This window comes from Pezoporus occidentalis, unplaced genomic scaffold (genome assembly GCF_034315485.1).
Source record: "Pezoporus occidentalis ecotype Australia unplaced genomic scaffold, CSIRO_AGI_Poc_V1 ctg25, whole genome shotgun sequence".
NCBI classification, from domain to species: Eukaryota; Metazoa; Chordata; class Aves; order Psittaciformes; family Psittacidae; genus Pezoporus; species Pezoporus occidentalis.
Window position 1 is genome coordinate 2,697,331 of NW_026914394.1, and position 23,074 is coordinate 2,720,404.

At 42.6% G+C, this 23,074-nt stretch overlaps 1 protein-coding gene across 2 annotated transcripts in view; it reads right to left on the reverse strand.

Annotated features, from left to right (window-relative positions):
- LOC134165953 (BEN domain-containing protein 5) overlaps positions 1-23,074 on the reverse strand; it is a 954,442-nt gene that overhangs the window by 199,244 nt on the left and 732,124 nt on the right. The gene's annotated exons all lie outside the window — the stretch shown is intronic.

Consider the following 23,074-nt stretch of genomic DNA (forward strand, 5'->3'; position numbering starts at 1 on the left):
TTTGCCGCAAGCAAGAAAGGGCTATGACAAGGAAAGCTGTGTTTAAACACCTAATGGGCGAGCCTCTGCTCTGCACAATTCACTATTGCACCGGACACACCAGACTAAGGGAAAAGGCTGGCCTTGGGCACCCAGCATCTCAGTAGCAAATGAGACCCAACATTTTGCAACGTATCACAACCTACTAGGGGATACCACAGCCAAGTTCACCCAATCCAAAGAAATTAACTCTGTTTTTTTTTCATTTAGGAGACACTTGATTGAATCTGAAGAAGTCTTACCCCACATGATAAAAATACAAAGCAAGAGCTAAAAATAACCAACTCACAGAAATCTAACCTGGAATTAAAGGCTAAAGAGAAGCATCAGGTGAAAGCATACAACTACATATACAAACCTCACCGTAAAATGATTGTAAGCGTCCAAATAATGAATACAATTAGCAAATAGCTTTCTCTTTCAGAGGAACCCAATAGTCTCTAGATCAATAACACTTAAAGTAAAAAGACAGATATCAGACTATTTAAAAATACCATTGCAGAGAACTTGGTCCTCCTGTTAATAAATCAATACAAACTAAATTTTACAGCTTCTATAATCAGCAAGAGACATATCAGCTTATCTCAGTAGGCTGGGGTTAAGAATTTGGCAGCAACCAAAGCCCATTTAATATCATTTAGTTCAAGGCTACATGGCAATACAACAGATGCCCTAATTTATTTGTTGATCTTTGTATTAAAATAACAGTTTGCTGGTAAACAGGAAGGGTAATGATGCCAGTCACCCTTGTTAGTGGCTAATAATTGCTTAATTTGTCCACTAATTGACCTGTGCTACTGTTGAAGCACTGGATCGTGTTGCAGGGCACGAAGTAAACAAGGCCACTATAATGTTACTTTAGAGAATGACTTCTGGAAATAGAACTACTTATTGCTATAAATTTTCTCTTCACAGATGAGCAGATTAATTGGTCTGCCAATTAGTCTGCTATTAAAGGAAAAAAAGGGCTGCCCACAGATTGGTTGGATCTTCGAACCGCAGCCCCAGTTTGGGTCAAATGAAATAATCCAATCTGAATCAGTCACATCAGCTATGAAAAATAAGACAAGCACTATTTAAAAACAAATCTCTGTGGCTGGGGATCAAGGAATATAGCCCAATAACTACGTATTAGCTCTTCAACTGGCTTTAAAATAAAATGGAGAAGATGGAATGGGCCTACTCAGGCACATTACAGTGTGGAAAAGTTCTCCAATTAATAGAGGCAAAACAATACAGAATATTTTCACATCAAGCTTTCTGGAAAGTAATTAAAATAATTATTTTTCAAATAACATGCAATTATAGATGCTGCCTGGAACCAGAACAGCTCAAAAATTAGCAATTTAGCCATGACATAAGAAGAAACTTATCTATAGTCCACTAAAAATCAACCAATGTCTTTGCATTAACTTCAAGGAGCTTTTCTTAGTTGTGAGGGAAAGTAAAGAGTTGAAAACAAGCAAAAGGGAGAACAATAATGACAACTGTGTGTCATCAGATGCACAGTCACATTGCCCCCCCCCCCCCCCCCCCAATAGCATTTTTTTGACAGTTTTTCTTGGTAAATGCAGCTTCATGGAAACTGCTAAATCAGGACCAAATCTCCTCTACTCCAAGTAACTTCTCTGTCATTACTCTTTCTCAAGGCTAAATGCCCTTTCTCAAATTCCTGCTGTCTTCCACAGCTCAGCACCACTCACCTACCTCAACACCAAATCCTGTGGAATCTCTTTACTTGCCCTAATCCAGGCTCAAATTAGCTACTGGTGCTTCACAAGCAAGTCAACTGTTTCCTCACCCATAACATGCCAAAGCAACCTTCTCTGCTCACATGATTTCCACTGTTCTGTCTGGATGTTTCCCCAGTCAACCACTTTAAACTCTGTTTAAACTTCCTGCTGCCTCTAACATGACCTCTCCACATTTGCTCCTTGCAAACAAAAGCGTGTCTTGTGCCCTGTTTCACCATTACCCCATCCTTTTACTCTCAGTCTGGCAATATACTTAATTGTATAACTATATAATGCATTTTCCTTGCTTCTATTACTGAAAATCTAATCTCCACAGATCCTAATGCAATATGGCAACTGCTAATGCAAATATATCCTGTACTGTGTCTAGTATATGCCAAGAAAGAAGTCATTTTTATTTTCAGACCCATTTTCCTAACGCTAAATAGCTGCTGGTATCCTCCAGTCAGCTCACTATAACCTACAGTTTAAAGAGAAGGTAAGAATTAAGCTCTAAGACCAATAGGATATATCAACTGGAAAATAAACACAAAGGAGTCCTGGATGCTTAGCTTATATAAAACCATTGAAATGTTCTATTACAGGAGAGTGAAACCAACATGAAAGACACATCTGTGGAGAACAGGAAAGCAAAAATGTGGGGTCGGGCTTTTTGAAGAGAATTTTTTAATGTGATGGTGAAAAAAATCTAAGGTGATAGAATATTGTAGCTGCTTAGCCCTATAGCCACAGAACAAGTATAGCACAAGCAGTAAACAGCAGCAGGGCACTGCCATGCGACCACTGGTTTGTGAAGCAATTCTCTTTTGGCAAAGGGGCCCTTGTCTGTTCAACCTTTGCCTTTTCTCATAGGACTGCAGGAAAACAACAACAAAACAAAACACCACACCTCCTGCCCCCCTTCCCTCCCAAAACAAGGGAACAAAACATGAAAAAGACACATAGATGCTCCTCTCCATCCCAGCATGGTGGGAAAGATGTCACACACACTGAACCTTACCCAGCACAGGTCACAGCAAGACTGTGCCAGCATGGTCTCTACAGATAGTGCATCTGTGCTTCAAGAGCAGCCTCCAGCACAGGCCAATAGTCAGAAATGATCCAATAATGTCTTAGCCTGAAGTGTTCCCAATATTCAACACACAGCAAGGGAAAAAGAAGAAAAGGCATGCGAATGGTGATAAACGAGCAGAGCTGACTCACAGCAGGGTTATTGACATGATCTAACATCATGCTGTCATTGAAATTATCCCTACAGAAGATCATCACATAGAGTGATCCATAAGCACAAGATCATTGCAGATGCTGACTCTGCTTTTCTTAGAGTGCTGCTTCTCCACTTTATGTGTAAAAACAGACTGCCAAACTCAACTGTGGTTTGTTGGTTTGGGGTTTTCTTTTTTATATACTCTATAGAATCACATTTATTTGGGCTGAAGGGGTGCAAAAGGGTGTGCACATTGATTCAGACATCCATACAGAAGGAATTTATAGATTTAGGAATGTGTCATTAATTGGTTTCCTTAACTTTCCAAATGCCCCTTTGGAATCCATGGCAAAATCAAAGTTTATTTCATCAAAATTATAAAAATAATATGGGTAATGAAGGAGCACTGCAAAACTAAAACAGGCACCTAGTTAATGGCATCAGATGAAGGAAAATTTGTTGCCTGAAGTACATCAGTCAACAGTTTCCAGTTGCCAAGTCTGATGTATGTCTGCATACATATGCCTCTCTCTGAGTAGTTACTGCGGTTGAGAGTGGGAAGATCCAGAGCACTGGCCGTTTTTCATTAACTCCCTCTCTGGCCATCCACAATACGCACAAGTGCAAGGGAATTGCTTGCACTCAGAGAGGAATGAAGTACCATCCTCAGTGAGTATTCATCAGATCCTACCTTTCAGGTCAACCTTTTCATGTTCCTCGTATCTTCTCTGTATTGAATTCCGTATAATTCAAATTCCACCTAACCTTCCCCTAGGATAGGCTCAGAGGGGGCCTGCACAGGACTGAATGTACCATATGATGAAAAACAATCAAGTTCCTAGGAAATGCAGAGAAGATAACATTTTTTCCCAGTATTTCCCATGGACGGGAAGCTCTCAAAGGAGACAACTGCTAAACAGCACCATTACCCAGGACAAAACACACAGGAACCAACCAACACAGGTGAGACAGCTTTGGAGAGGATGCAATAGGTCAACCAGATACATCCCTGGTTACAGCTCATCAAAAGTACACAAAGAAAAAGTTGATTGATTCTCCTGGAATACCAAGACTTTGTCCTCAGCTGGACAAACATCTCAGTGCTAAATAAGATCTCATTGCTTGAGTGTGGCTGGTTAGAACCACCCCCAAAAAGTCTTTAGTCTCCTGTGGTCATTTCAGTGGGTTTATATCTGTAACTATCATTACTATCATAAAAAAATAAAAGCAACTGTTAAGTCCCTGGTGGGTTGTATAGATGGCCCCACCTCACATTTTTAAAGGAGTTTTAATCAACCTGAGATAGAAAAGTTGCACACCTAACATTAAGGATGCAGCTAGGATAAGATTGATTAGGAGCATATCCAGCTATATTATGGCATATTTGTTCTTTTATTTACCATTTATTCTCCCATCTATTCTCTGCTGTAACTCTGTATTTCTTAAAAACACAGGATTAAAAGCAAAGGAAATCTCAAATAATGGGATAAAATGAATGTGCAGGAAATTAATGAGTGAATTAGATTACAGCAGATGAAACACTGAGGTCTCAAATGCAAAATGCAGGGAGTTTATTTAATTTGTTACTGTTTTAAAATGAAAATATGCTCACTGACTCGAGTTAGTAATTTCACTATTTTAAGATATGTTAGGCCATTACAGCTAGGGCTGTTTCCACAGCAGTGGAATAAATGAAACCAGCCAGTCTCCCAGGGAACGCACTACCTCACTGCCTTTTGCCAGCCCAGTGAAACAGTGCTAATATCAGCTCCAGAGAAAACTGTGCTTCTGCTGCAGGGATTGCATGCAAAGGAATTGATAATGACTAGCAACAAGATGGAAGAGCAAGGCACTATGGATTTTAACTCAAATTTTAATGTGCATGGTAAGCACAGACAGTAATTGATCTAAAGAAAATTTAAAGAAATTATTGTACCTGTCCTCTCCCTCCCTCTGTCCCCCAGTTAGCATTAGTTCCACAAATAGCTAATCTGTCATTCAGTGTGGCTGAAACAGAAATCCATGAAAAGGAAGCAAGAGGTGGGAAGAGCAGTCAAGAGCTTCCCAAAAGAGGCTCTGACAGCATCAGAGAGAAAGATGGCTCTGTCAATCCCTTATCTGAATTAGGGCATCCCAACCCCACCTCCACCCCATCAGGTTTCTCAGATGTAATCTAACCAAGGGGACTGAAGTGTCTGCTGGAGGACAACGAGTGCATAGCAGGCCTCTGTAAACAGATCAGCAGACCACAGTTTGTGAAGACAGCGAGTAGCAGTTGTGTTCTAGTGCATCAAAGCTCCCCATTTAAAGAAGACTTCAGCCCATTCTGGCACCCAAGCATTCTGCTTGCCAGAACACCCAATGAAGTTATAAAAAACCTCTCACACTGATGTGTGGATACAGGAGACATTTCTGCCATTACAGATTAAATTACATTAGGATTGCAAATTCAATGAAGATGTGGGAATACCTTGAGGAATAAGATGGACCATATGATGCCACTAGGCAGACCTTCTTGCCCATTTTAGTATGTCTGCTGATTAAGAATGGATGGGACAAACTGGGATGGAAAACACCTTGTGAATTCTTTCCTTTACAAGGAAATCTTGTTTACACACAAAGGAGGTACTTTTACACCCTCTACCTTTCACATGCACTGACTATCTGACTCTTTTTGCTAGACATCTTCATTTAGACCATGCAAACATTGCTTCAAAACCCAAAAGAGTTCCAGACCATGCTGCTGCAGATGCATTTCAAGCAGGGGGCTATAGGCAGAGAAATAGATACAACTGGAACAGGGTGAGCCACAAATCAACAGTCTAGAAGTAGAATCAATTCAGTGCAAAAAGTTGGTGAGAAGTGTTTGGGATTTCCTATGTATTTTTAAGAGCTGTGGCTCTTCGCTCATAAAAAGATCCACATCTGGTTTGGAGGGTATATGACTGCTGGTGCTGGGCTGAAGCACAACATCCTGATGGAATACTGAAAAGATACACATTGCCAGTAAATTATAATTAAATTTGGCATTCCCAGTGATTAGGATGTGGGACCAGGAGCTGGAATGCCTGATCTTGGTCTGAGTTTTGGCAACTTGCTACCAGAGTCTGATATTTCTGTATGTTCAACCTGAGATAGCAATAGCCAGATATGCAGGGCAGTGTCTTTGGGACCAAAACCAGACAAGCTCACTCATAATGCTGAATAGTGCTGACTGCACGTGGAAATGTTTCAAGGGCCAACAAAAAGGGTTTGCTAGGTGTTGAACAAGTTCTGAACATTTTCTGTTCTCTACCCAGTTGCCACTAGAGATCTGCACCACTGCCAGTCCATTCCCTCCACTTAGATAAGCACTTCCTATAGAGCTCAAGATGGAAAACATTTTGGAAACAGAGACAACCAGAATGGCTGGTCAGCTCAGAAACGCAGGCTTGAGTACTTCTCAGCTCTGCTGTTTTTCCTTCCAAACAAAATCAAGGAGAACTGAAAGTGTTCCACAAAGCATAGGACATGCTCACCTCACAGGATCGCCTGGGGAGGGTCAGATGGGGTATTTGAATTTTAACTGTTAAAACCATCAGCCAAAAAAGAGGCAATTAAACATTTCATGACAACAAGTCCAGTTCCTACTTGAAAATCCTCCAGGTACTTTACTGTAGCTGGTACTTGATCTTGCCTGAAAAACAACAGTACTAAACAGACCTTAGTAAGTGATGAGACCACAAGAATTGCCTCATTACCAAAGACTGCCTAGTCATATTTACGTAATGTTATTCTGCAAAAGCAGTCTTCTAGCATGCCTTAAAATTTGCTCTGATGCTTTGACAGTTTAATAGCTTGAGACTCCAGGGAACCTAGCAGTTTGACCCTTTCTCTTACTTGCTGAAACCAGCAATTTATGACCTCAGGACTCATTTTGATGCCATTGATTTGGATTTTGGGTCTTTTCAGACTTTGGAAAAAGACACAGAACAATGGAAAAAATAGATTCTCAACAGCTTCAAACTTGGGGGTTCATGCTGCTTGAACACTTGATCAAAGAAGCCATAGGGTATTAGTGATGCCATCTACCTCCTCCCACTGCAGCTCTGAATGCATGGGACTCATACACTCCAACAGCACCTGGTACTCACTGTGAGTCCGGGTGGTACATCCGGTTAACCTCTCCCATTATTCCATGGTATTTGCATCTCCTGTTCTTTACAGCAATGGGATCCCCACCAGCTTCAAAAGCAGACCAATATTAAGGGAGTGGAATGAGGCCAGTGCTGAATTTGTCTGGTTAAATATGCAATACTGAATAGAAGGGAGCGGGCTGCCTCCTGACCACCCATAGGCTCAGCCACTTAATTACCCTGATGGCTGATGTAGCTTGCTTACCTACAAATTAATCCCCCCAGACCCAGAGGGCAGTCATGCAGCCCTCCAGTAGAACTGGTGCAAAGACCTGTGGAATTGACTTGAAAGAACGTGTCAGGCTGTCAAAGAGAGAGACCTTATCAGCAGGAGCATACATCTGCTGCAGGGTTGCCCGAAGGGTTCCTAAATTCAGTGCACAGCACAGACTGAGTGGGTGGTTTTGTTTGTTGCTTTGTTTCCTTTAATTTTCCTAATATGCTGTAAGGAGCTTGGAGTTCTCATTGCATCAAAATGAGCCTGCCAATACCCCCCAGATGATGCCTCTCTTTTCCTCCTGGGAAGAAACAAAAGGGTTCCTGGAGAAACACTGCAGGGATCAGATGATCTTGCTCTATTAATGAATTACTTGGGATTTATCAGAACCATTCTAAAGATGTTTCTTTGGAAGATGATGTGTTTGGTTATTATTATTCAAAGTCTGTCCTTCCCATAAGTGTGAGTCCTCCAGACAGCATTGAAAACATTTGCTGGATTACGGCCCTCAATTTTTTTACAGAATTAAATAATGTTAAATACAGCTAAGGTTCAAGCCTTAGAACTGAACAGAAATATGCAGGAGATCCACCTTCCCTGACATGCGAGACAAGAGGGCTGCAACCCAGGAAAGTGCTTTGATTGCAAAGGGGGAAAAGGTATACACACGAATAGAAAAACCCTGAATGCATGAACCAGGGTTAAGCAGGCATGTACCTTGGCAGAATTAACTCAGCCATCCTTGCGTTGTTTCCTTATCGACTTACAAAACATCACTCTTTTCACCATGGCCCTAAAGGGGAGTTTCAGCTGTACACCACTGGCTCACACAGCACTAGGATGTAAAAAAAAACCCTGAAACAGAAAATCACTTCTTCGGTTTTCTATTTCTAAGAGCTATCAGGGTCTTGCAGAGGAAAAAAAATCTAGAACATTATGTATTGCTGCTATGTCTAGAAGTAGGCTGAGCTCCCCAGAGACAACTGTTCTCTTCCCCTCCATGACAGCCAGACACAAGGAGGTCAGAAACCCTTCCAGGGCCAGCAAGGAGAGTGCACCGCAAGTGTAACATTTCCAAAGTTGCCAGCACCAGGGAAAAGATTCCAAGTTTTCTAAGTGATAAAAAGAAACTCTTTTATGGGCCCAGGGAGGACTAAGCAGACTTTGTTCTACTTGGGAAACCACTAAAGGTTGCTGGATTATGAGGAGTAGCCAGAGGTGATGACAGTTATCCTTTTAAGCCCTTTGCTGATTCGTTTCACCAGGACCCTGAGCACTCCCTATGCCCAGAGTTACCTTTCCACAATCTGTCAGTAGTGACTTTCTCTGCGGACAAGTAACGTTTGGATTTTCACTGTGTTTAGTTTAACAAGGAGGGGACTGGGAATGAAGGGACTAGTTTGACCTAACACCTCCCTCTGGGGCTTGTCATATAGCGCTGTTTTGCATAGACAGTAAAAGCACAAGCAAGCAGCTACATTGTGCTCTTAGTCTTATGGCATTAACTGTGGTAGCAATAAGAACTATGGACGTCTTAAGATGGATAGATCAGCCCAAGCAAAGAATGTGTTAGAAACCAAGAAGGCAAAAGGCAGATTTCTCTGGAGAAAGGCGGAGAATACATTTACATGTGAAAATCTAATACACAGTGAAAAAGAAAAAAGGCATTACATAAATTACATAGGGAAGAAATGAAAAATACATACTTTTAAAGACATTCTAAAAATGGTTTCCAGCATCTGAAAACGCGCTGCTCAGTCAAGCAGAGACCCAGAAGCAATGGGTACGAACCAGGCAGGCACATAAAGCTGTGACAAAGAGGCTAGAGGGGCACTGTAGAAGGCCGGTCACTCACAACTATCCTTTCCAGTTTCCTTCAGCTGTAGAGTGTTGCAAGACTATATTGTGGAGCATCTCTGTTAATTTGCCCTCACCTTTAATAACTTGTAAGCACTTGCAAGCGGCCACTGTCACAAGTGGGCTACTCAGCTAGAAAGAATCCTGGTGTGACCCACTGCTGGTATGAAAGCAGAACCCATATTTCTGTAAAGGAGCAAAAGCACATGGGGAAGGAGGAGTTTGCAGGGGTGATGCTGTGCCCTAACAGCCTGTGTCTCTCAAGGCGATACACATGTGGGATTCAGAACAAGGTGTGAAGCTGAGCTGAGAGGAATCTGGGAGCAGCACATACTGCATTATTTTGTGCTCCAGCTCAGAACTTTAACCCTCTCAGCTGAAGAGTTGAGGTGTCCACTCTTCAGGACTGAATCCCAGCCGCTCACTTCTACCAAGACCTGCTGTTTCGCCGTTCATATACAAAGATGGCATATATTTACATACATTCCTCAGATCCTAACAGTGGCAACTGACAGCCTGTGCCTAAAGGAAACCTGAACAACTCTTCATGTTTGTTTTCCCCATGGGGACAAGAGAAGTGGTCGCTTTCTGTTACTCTTGATATGTGGAAACACTAAGCCAGCTTTAATGGCATCTTTTGGCTACTTCACTGATTTCCGCTTTACCTGGTTTGCAGTTCATACTGCCTCAGTTTTATAGGATTTTCCTTTCTTTCAATTCAAATCAACTATAAAGGTGCAATACAGCTCGATTGTTTGCATGTGAGCAAAGTCACTCGTAAGACTCCTGTAGGAAAGTGCGGCACAGAGTCCACAAGAACTATGCAATACTGGTGTCACCCAGCAAAGCAGCAGGTCTAAAATGGACCATCAAATTCCAGAAACAGAGAAGAGTCCTGTTATTTCAGCAAAGAGCTACTTTACACTTTCCTGTTGTTGCCTTCTACCATGAGAAAGGCAAGCGGCATTGCAGCCAGTTTGCTCTTCCTGAGAAGTGGCTACCTTTCCCCTGAAGCTAGGGTGAGCTCTCTGCTTGCTCTGGGTTTACACCTAAGGTACTGAACATCTGAAAGTACTGCACAAGCAAAACAAATGGCATGTGAGACAAGAGACAGTCTGCATCCATTTCCCCCTCGATACATGGAAGTTGGTGGCAGAGGCTGAGCAGTTCTAACCAATGATAGTCAAAACTGAAATGAAACAGAAGGCCCTTTGCACATCAAAGTCTGTAACTTCAGTCTGGACAGACAATGAGAGCAGGGACTGTATACAACTCCAGGACTACTTTTGGTTGAGCCATGAGCTGATCAGACTGGGGGAAAGAGGAATAAGAGTGATTTGTTAAACAAAACCCTAACCCTCTGGGAAGATCTGATGGCCCAGAAAATGCTGGCTGCATCTGAATTTTCTCTCTGTGATTCCCAGATGAAAGTTGTATATTGCAAGTTGCTTCCAGTGGTGCTGGAGGGGACTTGTTGGATAACTGCATGCACTGGACTCCAGCAGGAAAAAGCCTTTTTAATGTGATTGAATTTTTTGTCAAAAACGACCGTGTCTCTACATGAGGAAAAAACCTGCAAGAGTGCTGCTCTGCCCCTCACCAATGGAGATAGATCTGCTCTTTTATTTACACCGCATGATATCCAGGCAAGAAATAAGCTCTGCAGATATAAATTAGGGCCACTCCCTGTCAGTACAGATGTGCTCCTGCTCCTGCCTAAGCATTGGAATATGTCATAAGACTCCACTTCTCCTCCAGAGAAAATCCTGCTGTGGAAATGGAGCCACACTCCAAATCATAAAGGTGATCATAATTAACACTGAAGAAGGAATATTCAGAGAACAAACTGTCCTTGCACGAGTAGGGCTGCCATGAGCAACTGGTATCTCTGGTTATGAAGAGGTAAAAGTCTCCAGAAGGGTATAAAGTACATCTTTCCATCTGAAGAGCACAAGGAAGGAAAGTAAGGAGGATTGATATTTCAGGGCCCCTCTAAGCACCTAAGGGTTTTGTTGTTGATGTTTAAGGAAGACAAAAAACCCCACCGTTTCCTAAAGAATTCTATTTGGAGACTGCCTTATTGCGGAATCTGCTTTGAAGCATATTCAGCTAAGAAGGAATAAGATGCTCTTGTTCCTGAATAAGAATTGCTCAAGAAATGTTCTGTTGCACTTTACATTCACAGCCTGCCTTGGATGCAAATGAACTCTCAAGTGCCAGCAGGCCCTCAGACAGAAGCTCTCCCCAAGCACTCTGCAGCAATGGCTTTAAACTCTGGTAGCACTGTGACCACATAAGCTAATGTCAAGGTTCTATTTCCCTCATATCCTTAGCTATTATGAACATTGCCAGGAAGAAGAAGAATCAGAGTTCACATGTAACCAGGGGCAAAGACAGTCTAACTTTCTACCTTGAGTAGTCAGACTGAATTTTAACATCTTAAAAGGTAAATTAAATAAACAACCTCTTCTACTGCATGAAATATACAGCTGTTAGAAGGGAGAGGTGCCAATGAACATGTTGGGCAAGCTGAGACCCCCATCCACATTGCGAAAGGGTTTATCTCAAAGCCACTGGAGGGGTCTGTTAGCTGAGTATGGTGGCAGTCACTTCCCAGCTGCTATCTCCAGTGCAGGACAGGCCACCTTCCTGCAGTGAATTAGGGGTTCACTTCCAAGGGGTTTCCAGTTGTGACCTAGGACAATGCAGTTAGCTGCTCCCTGCTTCTCCCCAGGAGCAAATGGCAGACCCAGCCTTGAGAAGGTAGTACCTGGGAGAAGACTGGGTCACAGCATTTTTCAGCTCCACTCTTGATCCTGTGACAGCCTGTTTCGCATTTGACAGAAGATGGTTAAAGCCAGCAAGGCTGAATGGCTTCTCCTACACCGGGAATCAGCCACCCTTCTGCTTGCACTTTACTGTTATGGCACTACATAATGGTTTTTGTAAGGGAAATGGCCAAAACAGTGATCAGTGTCATGCAGAAGCCGCCATGGAAGTAGATTTAATAGCCATGAAAAAAGAAATCTTTCAGCAGTGTTAGAAAGAGCTCCTTCTGGGTAGGTGGAGGCCTGGGTGAACAAGAACTTGCCCTGTTGTCATTGTCTGTGCCACCTAAAGACCTGGCTTATGCTTGTCTGTAACACAAGGCAGAGTCCAGCCTGGTAGCATTTTGGATACATGCTGTACCGCTGGCTGAAAAACTTGAACTAAATTTTCTCCTAAGATCTACAGACTTTTCATTTCCTTCTTTTTTAGCTGAACACTGAAACAGATTTTTACCTTTCTTTATTTCTTCCCTTCCCCATGTTTTTTTTTTTTCCTTCAGTGATAAAGTGACAAAAAAGCAGGTAGAAAAGAAAAAAAAGAGAGAAAAGGAAAATAGAAGAAAAAAAACAAAAGTGAGCTTGTATGAAATTGCAAATAAAGCATTCTCTTTGAAAACATGTGGCATTATGAAAACAAAATGAACTAATTATTTTACATCCATCTCCAATTATTTTTACATTTAGCAGGGCAAACTCAAAACCACAACCTCCAAATCACAGCATGGATACCAGGGGTGTAGAACCAGTCACTGGTCAGCTGAGTAGCTGTACCCATGAACTAACACTATAGAGCACATCTGGAAATTGTCTCTTAGATGTCACATCTGTCATTAGGAAACCAGCCTTCCTGGGGAGGGTGACTCTTAAAGAGAGCTGTGTGCCACTGTTCAAAAATCACCCTAAATCCGCACTTCCTGCCTACATAGTGTTTAATAGCTGTTTGGCCACATGTTAGGGTCCCAGCTATGCAGTTTGTACCTACAACTCTTGCTAGATAAAATTAAACAGGCTTGGTAAAGAAAGTGTCACCTTTTGGCTTTGGGCATGTGCCCCATTACCCCTCTTCTCCATCCTCAGATTCTAGAGAAGCATTCAGAGAGTAAACACAACTTCTATGGGCTATTGCCTGGGACAGGAGCCAGCCTTCATCCCAAGTCCCTTCTTACTCTGCAAACAAGCTTTACGCCCTTTTCTCTGCAAGCTGCAGAAGTCAAGGAAACAGGCTTCTTATAAACATCCACACAGTACTTGTGACAGGCGCACACAGAGCACGTGAGCAATCTGTGCAGGGGCAGAGGAAGAGTTTCACCCAGGTGCCCTGGTGTCGAAGAGAAGATTCCAGTGGCCAAGTCCTTGTCACACATGAATGCTAGCTCCTCTGAGCAGCAGCCATAGAGATGCAGAAGAAGCAAGGAGGTAAGTGCAGGCCACCTTGGAGACAAAACTGAACTGAAAACAGAATGAAAACAAAAAAAATCAATTCAGCTGAACTGAGCCAGGGCAAGCAAAGTACAAAGGGTCAAGAAGACAAAGCTGAAAACAATAGACCAGCAAGATTAATATCACTTGTGAAGAAGGGTGGGGACACTACTGAAGGAGAATGGAAAAGGCTTAAAGAAAAGTATAAAAACTAGAAAAGACTACTAATTGTGAAGCCTGACATACCACTACCACACCTGCAGCTTGATCAGCACCAATCTCACACAGTTCTATACTTAAACAGAGGGTTTCATCTCACAACTTCAATTCCTTGAAATTAATGGTGGTCAGTTACTGGAAGCTGTTTCTTTCTCATTAACAGAGCCATGCAAATGAGCTCTTAAGACAACCCCAGACTTCCTGTGGTCTTTACATCACTGTTCTGAGCTTTGCATGTTCATGCCCAGGTCTAATTCAATTGGGGCAGGACTTCAGGATTCCTGTCTGAGATTTCCCCACTAGCAACTAGATGCTCCAGCATGGTTTGCCCCATGCATGCAAAGCCCAGTTTGGGGAAATCGGCATGCACTGTACACAGGATGCTCTTGGTGAGTTGGACTGCTGCTGCGCAGCCACAGCAGGCAGTGTCACAAGCAATGTATTAGCTAACACTTCTAGAGTGTTTGCTCTCCCATGTTGGCCCAGGGGAGATATATTGCATGGGCACAATACCACTCACTGAAAGTGTAGGACTTACGGCCCATGGTTATATGGAGTAATACACACAGAAGATGGCTCTGATGTGATGTCGATGTGGATCAACATCTTCAAAGTCCGTTTGGACCGCAATTTCTAGTGTGAAAGCCAGTCCATATTAAGGAAAGACAAATGTTCATGAAGTTCAGCTGAGTGACTATTTTCTCTTTTTCCTGTCCTCAGACATCAGCAAAGTGCCACGGTATGCTGTTACATGATGTGCTCTACCCTAGAGGCAGACTGATTAGGGCTGGAAGGAAATGATCTTTAAGCTAATGCTATTCAGAAGTATGAGAAGTCAAGAAACATTGCAAAACCAGTATGTTGAAGAGATTAATTAGGCAATCCCACCTGGAGACAAAGCAAATTTGCCTGCCGTTATATAGTGAAGTCTTTTTCAATTCTCCCTCTTGAAGACCAAGGGCTCCTTTAGCTTTCTGATATTGTAAAGAAGATTAGTTAAACAGAAGTAGTCAAAGACCTGCCATGGGCAAAGGGCAAACTGAATCAAAGCCACTTGACATTTCTTAGCTGCGTAGGCAAAGCTGGCCTTGTCCCAGGAACAAGGAGTTACAACTGATCCGTTCCTCCTAGTGGAAGTTGCAAGATGAATGAGCATGCAGGGCCAAGCTTGGGACTGAGAGCCTGCCTAGCGAGTCCAATTTTCTGCTCCCAGTACTACTGATAGATGGAAGAGATGAGGCAGCAACTTCTACTGTAGGTGGGAAGGGGGTCTCACAGTCACACAACAGCTTTCTCTGCACTTAGCACGCCTCCTCCCTCAGGAGCAGCCCAGATCTCCAGAGCTCTAGAGATTCCTTCTGCCTTTTGCAGACTGACCATGCCCCTGTACAGCCCCTCTACCCACTCTGCCACCATCACATCATCTTTTCTTCTGTGCAGGGTTCCTTGGCGCGTCCAACAAGCAAACACAGTGAGATAATAAGTCACATAACTATATCCAGAGAACTTTAACCTCATTATAAATGCCCTGCAGCTCAGGAAACCAGGTGTATAACCTCTCATATCTACCTGACACCGTCATGAATTGATTCAAAACTATCTTGTAACAGCTAATGTCACTTTGGGTAGCAGAAATCCTTCTAATGGTCTATTTACATCAATACAATTTTAAGAGGGGCATTTATTTTCATTATTGCAATATGGATGTTTCATATTCTCAGAACAACCTCTCTCTCTCCTGGGATGCTTCACACTAAAATCCCATCCAGGAGATTTACAAGGGACAGACAATAGTGTTTTTCACGTTGCTTTAGAAGTCAAGGAGAGTGTGTTTCCCTTTGTATTAAAGCTTAGGAGCCCTGCACTTAAGAGAAAAAATAAGTCTCAGTGAGAAGGATGAATGCAGTCTAACAACTTTTAGAGAGCTCTGCAGCTCATTTTATGTTTGTGGTGTTGAATTCTGTTGTCTTTGTCTGCTTCTCATCATTTGGTTTCCTGAACCCCTATAAAAGAGACCACGAACTGCAGCTTCTGTTCACCATGTTCCCTCACTGCTTGTAAGTGCTAAGCTGCAGCTAAATGAACAGGAGAGCGTTCCCATCCTCTCCTGCTGCAGCTTATGCATATCATCTTGGGTATGTAGAAACTCATTCATTTTATAGGAAGATTTTGCTTTCTTATTGACCACTAGGACAGTATTGTGCAATATCAGATGCATTTTCCTATGGACTGCAGCCAAAAGAGAAGATTTGCAAAAGGATACAAGTATTGAAAGGCAATGGAAGATCAGTGTCTCTGTTCCTCTATGGTGGCAAGAGAGTGCAAAACCCCCTTGAAGTGGAACTTCTGTTTAGTTCAGTTCTCTGCAGTATTAGCAATGCAACACACAGCCTGGAACACTGGCAACAGCCCCCACAAAGGCCATTCCTATATCCAAGAGCACTAACAGTCCTGCTGCGTGGCCTTCTGCATTCAAAGATGAATTGCAGACTAAGCCTTTATACATGTGGGGACATTCTCTTTGAGTCTAGAAGTAGCTAGGAGAGCATAAGTGTTTGTTTGTAGTCTCTTCCTTTGTCAGAGAACATAGAAGTGAGACCTTATGGTAATATAACGTACACGTACAAGATCTCCACTCTGTATGGAATCCGATTTTGTTTCCTCCTCTAGTAGGAAATATATATGAGAAATGAGGATGATTTGGCTTTCTAGAAGGAAGAATACAATAGATAAAGTCAGTTCAGAACTGATGTAACCCATGCATTTAATCAGGTGCAAATTCAGTCTGATACGAGGTTCGGCAGGTGACAGCTTCAAGCTTTCAATGTCCCCATTGTTACCACAACAGACACTTTCTGGGTTCAGTGTTTTTCTCCAGTAGAGCTGCAGTTACCAAAAGCATCCTATACCAATGTCCAGAAAACTTAGCTTCATTTCTTTAGGAGAAATTTATCCCCTGAAAACAGCTAGGTTATCACCTCTGCTACTTCTAAAAGGTAACTTTTCACATGTAAAGGCTTCATTAGCTTTATTTACACTTGCATTCAAAACATGCCCTGTCCTGTCTTTCAGTTACTATCACTTATGCCCTAATGCTCAAAAGATTTATGCTTAGCGAAGGAAGCAGAAAAGAAGCTTTTAGCCCTGACAGTTTATTCCTCCTCTTTCTTTGTAATAAAAGCCAAAGTTTGACTAAAATTCCAAGCAGAAGCAGTAAGTTTCAAAATTACTCTTCTCACACTCACACATACAACTGCCTTTTTCATGAACAAAAACCCCCAAAAATAGACTCACAGAATTGTTCGGGTTGGAAAGGACCTTAAGATCATCCAGTTCCAGTTCTCTGCCATAGGCAGAGACACTTCACACTAAACCATGTTGCTCAAGGCTTTGTCCAACCTGGCCTTGAACACTGCCAGGGATGGAGCATTTACCACTTCTTTGGATAACCTGTGCCAGTGCCTCACTATCCTCACAGTAAAGAACTTCTTCCTTATATCTAGCCTGAACTTCCCCTGTTTAAGTTTTAACCCGTTACCCCTTGTCCTATACAGTCCCTGATGAAGAATCCCTCTCCAGCATCCTTGTAGGCCCCCTTCAGATATTGAAAGGCTGTTTATGAGGTCTCCATGCAGCCTTCTCTTCTCCAGGCTGAACAGCCCCAATTTTCTCAGCCTATCTTCATACAGGAGGTGCTCCAGTCCCCTGATCATCCTCGTGGCTCTTCTCTGGACTTGTTCCAACAGTTCTATGTCCTTTTTATGTTGAGGACACCAGAACTGCACACAGTGCTCCAAGTGGGCTCTCATGAGAGCAGAGTAGAGGGGCAGGATCACTGCCTTTGACCTTCCCAAGTCCCACTCATGTTGTAGAGAGCTTCACTAACTCCTTCAGGGTTCCTACAGGATCAAACTTGAAGGCATTGCCTCCATGAATCATAGAATCTATAGTATCATAGAATACCATGTTGGAAGAAGCCTCAAGGATCATCTGGTCCAACCTTTCTAGGCAAACATGACCTAGACTAGATGTCCCAGTGTCATGTTCAGCCAAATCTTAAGTGTCCAGTGTTGGGGAATCCACCACTTCCCTGGGGAGATTATTCCAATGGCTGATTGTTTTCATTGTGAAAAAATTTCCTCTAGTGTCCAAGTGCAATCTCCCTAGGAGGAACTTGTGCTTGTTACCCCTCCTCTTTTCCATGTGACTCCTTGTTAAAAGGGACTTTCCATCTTCTTCGTAGCCACCCTTTAAATACTGGAACTTTGGTAAGGTCTCCCCTGAGCCTTCATTTCTCAGTGCTGAACAAACCCAGTTCTTTCAGCCTTTACTTTATACTGCAGGCTTCCCAGTCTTTTAACCATCTTTGTAGACCTTGCCTGGACTCTCTTCAGCCTGTCCACATCTTTTTTGTATAGCAGGGACCAAAACCAAACACAGTATCCCTAGTGTGGCCTGATGAGTATCAAATTGGATAATGAGCTCTCTGCTGGTGATGCCCTTGTTCATACAACCCTACATCCTGTTGTCTTTCTTTGCTGCAGCTGCACACTGTTCACTCATATTGAGCTTGTTGTCCACCAGGACTCCCAGGTCACTTTCCACAGAGCTGCCAAGTAGATCCCAGCTGCACTCTTGTATTGTGTTTACCCAGGTGCAAGACCTTTCACATGTCCTTATTGAACTCCATAAGGTTCTTGTCAGCCCACTCTTCCAGCCTATCCATGTCATCACGCAGGATGGGTCTCCCTTCCAACATTTCCACTTCCCCACTCAGTTTGGTGTCATCATCATACTTGGTCAGGGTACACTTGATAGAATCATAGAGTAGTTGGGGTTGGAAATGACCTTAAGATCACCTAGGTCCAACCCCCCTGCCATGGGCAGGGACACCTCACACTAAACCATGTCACCCAAGGCTTTTTCCAACCTGGCCTTGAGCACTGCCAGGGATGGAGCATTCACAACTTCCAGATCATTTACAAAGATATTAAATAGCGCTGGGCCCCATAACAATTCCTGAGGACCCTGCTAGTGACACGCCATCAGTTTGAAAATGGCTGACTTACCACCACTCTCTGGTGCAGCCCATCAGTGAACTACAAAACTGACGCCGCTTTTAGGAAGCATCTTGGAATCTGTACAGGAACAAAACCCTTCAGAGCACCTTGGCCACATAAAGAGCAAGTTCAGTTACCCAGTACCCCAGTGAGTTACTGTGCAACAGCAGCACTCCTGACACAGCTGGTAGGAGACATTTTCAGGAGTCTGTCCCCTTCAACCCCATTCTTTAAACTTAGAAACAAAATTTATATGAAAGTTTTCAGATTTCTTTTTTCCCTGCACTCTGCTGAGAAGAGGTTGGGGGTTAAAAACACAGACCAAGAATGTTAACAGAAAACCAAGAGATTTTGTCCAGTGTAGTCTGGTTTTTCATTTCATACCATCTGATTTAAGGGTGAAGCGAGAGGGAGCATTCATTTATGCAGCTGTAATGAAAAAAGATTGATTGAAAAGTCATTTTTGCTCCATTTCTTATGGATAAGAGTCCCAGGTGTCTGTTTTCCTTATATTTTCTTTTTAATGGCTGTTCCCTATTCAGCCCATAAGCTTCAAGGTCAGCTTCAGGTCAAATTACACTTGGCACAAGATGCTCAGCATCTGCAAACCCAGCTATGGGATCCCTCTCCCTCCCCTCTTGCACTGGATCTTACATTCTGGGCTCCCAGCCTGGCCAACTATATTAAAGTAAAACACTTGGGGTACAAATTGTCTTTTTTTTGCATTGATTGCACAGGCAAATGTCTTAAAAAGATGGCAAATGACATCCTACTGATAAAACATGCAAAGTCAATGAAGAAAGTAATGAAAGAAAATGCAGTCTAACTACATCTAGACATGCTTAAGCTTGCAATTATGGACTGCTTGTAAAAGCCAAAGCATACAGGGCAAACTTGAACATGGTAGCCACCACGTGTCCTACAACCTCCCATACGCATGAATAGTGAGGGACAGTTGCTTACCTCCTACTAAAGAAGTAAAATCTAGCAGGCAACAGAAGGAAATATGAGACTGTAAGAATGCTGAGTGGTAGGAAGGAGGGAATACTCTTATTGCCAGATACTGGATAAAAAACAGGCCTTATCACCTGTGTTTAGAGGTTAGGGACTGGAGGTATAGATTTTACACCTACATATTTGTACGCATTACATATATATATAGGCATTATCTGACATCTGCCGCATCTGTAAGGGTTAATAATTTACTTGCTTTGACGGTATAACGTGGAAGACAGAAAATAGCATGCATTTGCTGAAATAAAAATATGAGGGGGGAGGAGGGGAGGAGGTGGAAAATAAGGAAAAGTATCTAAGAAAGGAAAAGAATCTAAAACCGCAACTTCAGAAAAATCCCTCAGAAATCTGAACAGCCCATGAGTGATGAGTTCAAGCTGTAAGATGAATTTGCACTGTTCTGTGTGGCACTACAAAAGCCTTCCAGGAACAGCAGTGATTCCAGCTAGTTAGAAAATAGTCTGTAAGAGCTAAGTGAAAACACCAGTCCTCTTCATCTTAGACCCCACTCCTACTTACTCATCCCCAAACGTGACACAAGCATCAATGCTCATGATGACTGTCACAGCCTGAGGAGGAAAGCACCGTCCTACCTTTGGATGTAAAGTGCACTCATGCAAATACACTCTCTGGTGACTAACTCTTCATCTCTGTCCCTGAACTTCACAACAAGCAGTTAAGAACTATCATGAAAACTTCCTAAAAAGGCTAACCTGAAGCACTGTAATAACTCTTAAAAGACCAAAACAGAAAAAAAAAACCCTCGAGGTTCTTAATCCATCTTTCTACGAAGAGGCCCTTTAGGGTTTTCCCTGCCTTTTAAGGAAGGGAGCTAGAGCTCAGCAGCTGCACCATGTGTGAAATATTATAGCACTTGTTTTTAACTGCTGGATGAGGTGCCTAATGATTCTAGGGAGATCTGGCTACTGCTGCAAACAAGCCACAGCTGTAAGGAGACAGAGGTGTGTATCCAAGTTTACGATACTTGTACATCTGCAGGAATATTGAGTATTTGTATCCAAAGCTCATTTTTCAGTGGACTCTTCATAACGGAATGTGAAGAAGGATGACAGAAACAGTACAGTTCTGAATAGGGAGATGATCATTTTGAGAGGGTCTTTTCCCACAGGAACACAAAGATCCCTGCTTAGATTTTGTGGTAGAGTGAAGAACAAAGGATCAACAGACAGGACCAAGCATATCCTGAAGCATCAAGGCTAGGCAACTTGCTTCTCTAAGTATCTTTCCTAATCAAAAAAATGGAAGATATAATATGGAGCTTTTGTCAGGCCCCAGGAAGCTGGTGTCCAGACTACACGTAGCTATATATCCTTAGCAGAGAGCACACCAAAGAGGTCATGAAGAGACCTGGTTACCTCAAAGACAGGTAGAAAACTGAGCAAGGAGTTAGTTATGAGCTTACAGCTTGAAAGAGGCAAACAGAGCCTGAATTGAATTAAACCCAAGATTGAATGATAAAATTAAGAACAAAAATAAATCTTGTAACTCCTTATCTATTCCTCTGTGAGATGCTTCTCCAGGCCTGGACAGTCACAATTCCGCTCTTCCATAAATAAGATGCCGCTTGCACCCGGGGAATCCTTGGGATTAGCTGCCATATCTTAATACTTCAGGTTGTGAGCATAATCAAACATCCAAGAAGAAATCTCTTTGCCAAGTTAAAAAAATTCCTGACATGTTCCATATGCACAGGGCTTGCATTTGGATATTAAATCTGCAACACCCAACTGCCAAAATACTTCCTAAGACTCCAGAAACATAACTCCCCATTGTGCCCTCACTTGACTGCCAAAGGGATCCTTTTTATCCATTCTTTTGGCCCTCCCACACAAAAGTTCCTAAAGATGGAACAAGCACCCAATTTCACATTTGGCAGTGCTAGAAAAACCACAGCAACAGCCTTGAAATGTTTGCCATTTCTACTTGTCTTGACAGTAATTATACACACAAGGCAGCTTCATCTGCACTGGGCAGAATGGCTCGATGCACAGCAGAGTTCAGTGCCTTCAGATCCATGCATTTCCAAGCGAGTCAAGCGTGCATTATAACTGCAGTCACAGCAAGTTTCTGATGCTCTTCTCCAAGAGCAATCTCTCCTTTTCATTTTGCTTTTCCTTATCTCCCCTCTCCCTTTTTGTTTTAGTTTTCCCTACAAACCACAAAGTTTCTCTGAGGCAGTCAGAACATGACTTCCATCCAGTTGTTTCACCAGGCTAAGCATGCCACCCACTTTTTTGCATTTGTTTTTTTTTTCTCCCCTATTGAATAAACTCTCCATTATCAAAATAAAACAACATCGTTTACAAAGTACCACCACAGCAGCAGCATGCCTCAGCCCTCATTTCACAGGGCTGTGCCAGCAGCCACAAACAGAATCAAAGCATCCAATTAAAAATCCATATTCATTAACAAACATCATGTGTACTGTAATGCCCTGCATTGACTATGCCACTGCAGGAGATGGGAAACTTGCTGAGTTTTCCTGCTCTCAGTCTGAAGCACTATTTTATTAAAGGAAGCGTTTTACCTTTGTTACTTCACAGGCCAGCAAGAAGAGGCCCAGTGTCCTATTAGCCCATCTTGCTAGGACATCAGAAGTCACAGCTGTTGACCTTTTGCCTTAGAGAGATGCCAAACACAGGACCTTGCCAGAATGAGAAGCACACAGAGAAGACCGTGAAGCTGTGCCAGACCTTTCCCACTGAGGTCTTTAGGTACTAACAGGGCCAGTCGCAAACCAATCCACAGCATTACAAGTAGCCAATATAATAAACTCTGCATATGCTTGATTGATGCAACTCATTGGCTTGGCAGGGCCAGATCCAAGCTGATGTAGTAAATTAGCATATTGCCTTGGCTTCAGGGAAGTTACGTTGATTTACACCATCAACAATTTACCACTGCAGAAAGCCACATACCGTAAGTACAACATTTCAGACCTATACAATGCAGTTATATGAACACATGCCAGGATTATTTATTTATTTGTACCCACAAGCCTGACATTTACAACTCTTTATAAATACGAGCTGGGCAATTTGCTTTCTATTTTTAGCAGGAATGCTTTGTGCAGGGAACAGCTGTCAGCCACTGGAGCTGTGCTCCTCAGAGCAGCAGCTTCAGACAAATAGAGGCCTCGGAATTAAATTGGAGCACAAGGGTCATTGCTTTGTGGTGGAAAAGCAGCTGAAGATAGTAGACAGCAAGATAAACCAACCAGTTAATAAAGAAATGTTCCCAGAGCTTTTCCAGCCTATTTCCCTA